The sequence below is a fragment of the Salpingoeca rosetta genome, assembly GCF_000188695.1.
Source record: "Salpingoeca rosetta unplaced genomic scaffold supercont1.39, whole genome shotgun sequence".
Lineage (NCBI taxonomy): Eukaryota > Choanoflagellata > Craspedida > Salpingoecidae > Salpingoeca > Salpingoeca rosetta.
The window spans coordinates 133,467-135,314 of record NW_004754895.1 but is presented as its reverse complement, the minus strand read 5'-3'; positions in this window follow the sequence as shown (position 1 = coordinate 135,314).

Here is a 1,848-nt window from a genome sequence, read left to right as displayed (position 1 = left end):
CGGGAGGTGTAAGTACCCGGCCCCACAAGCAGGTAGACAAGAAAATCTCTAGCACACAGCAGGTTACGCATGTTATAGAACACTGCACACACGCGCACACACACACACACACACACGCGCGCACACACACACACACACACATACACACACACACACACACACACACACACACACACACACACACACACACACACACACACACACACACACACACACACACACACACACACACACACACACACACACACACGCACAGACACGCACGAACACACACACACACACATACACACACAACATCCGTATGTTCTCGTCTGGGTGGTTGTGAAGCTGGCGAGTGGCGTGTCTCACAGTTCCCACCACATGCATGCGGTATTCCGTTCGCGTGAACAGAGCAAGGCGTGCGGAGACGGGCGCTCCTGTCTGAAAGTCTGCTACTGGTGTTGCAGTATGGCGCATCAAACTTGGGCGTGGAGCGCTTCGTTGTTCAGCCAGGCAGCACCGCCAAGAACAGGTTTCGAGGATGTATACGTCTTCGTGTGTTTATGTGTGCACTCACTCTCCTTCTCATCTCACGTCCTCCCCCCATGCGTGCACGCCCATGCCCAACCAGCCCACCCAACCCACCAACCAACTGACCAACTCCACCACCAACCCCCTCCCACATCGCCACAGGCTGCTGTTTGCGGTGCGGGACGAGAACATGCCTGTCACCGGAGAGACGATGGCAGCGCCGCCGCAGCGCAAGATGGCGCGCCGCCCGTCGGTGGCCGTCAAAGTGAGCGAGGGCTGGCGGCAGGTCAAGGACTCCGTTTCCAGCGCAATTCGCCCAAAGCAGAAGGTGGGGGAGTGCGTTGGTAGCGTGTGGAGGGTGTGCGTTCTGTGTGGAGGGTGTGGCGTGTGAGGAAGATTGCTTTCTCTCCCCTCCGTCACCCACTCCGCACAACGCTGCAGCCTTGGAAGCCCCCATCATATTCTGTTGGTGCAACACGCGGCATTTCTCCTCCCTCACCACCACCACCACCACCACTGCATGTGCTTGTTGCCACCGCCAGACGGACATCATCCAGCGATTGACGCGTCATCTTGAGCGCCGTGATCCAGGCTACCACTGGCCGAATGAACTCGACTTTGAGATCACAGGTCCACTGATGGTGGTGGTGTTGATGGTGGTGGTGGTGGTGGTGGTGTTGCTCATGGGGGGGGGGCGTGTGGTGACGAGTTACATGCACACACAAACAGACACACACATACGCACACACACACACATACGCACACACATCCACACCAACACATATGTTGACACATGTACGTCTGTTCTCGTGATGTGCACTTTTTCCTTCAGATGCGAATCGGTTGGAGCTATCCATGAATGAATTTGCGCGCAAAACCCTGGAGAAGTTTACAAATCACGCAAACTTCATTCGATACAGGCACGTAGTTGTTATGTGTCGGTGCTTTGAAGGGGTGTTGGAGGTACTGTGATGTTTGTTGTGCTGGCTAACATGCACACACGTACACACTCGTACACACACACATTCGTACACACACACATTCGTACACACACACACACACACACACACACGTACACGCACGTACACACACACACACACACACACACACACACACACACACACACACACACACACACACACACGTACGTGCACACACACACACACTTATTCATCCCCCATCTCACGTCCACGTGTATGTGGACATTACACTGTGCACAGGACCTGACACCCGATGGGTACTCCCGGGCTCCTTCAATACACGCGTGAACAGAAAAACGTTACACTCACCCCTTATTTGAAGAGCCCCCTGCAGACCCCCGGGGGCAGCTTGGGGTTG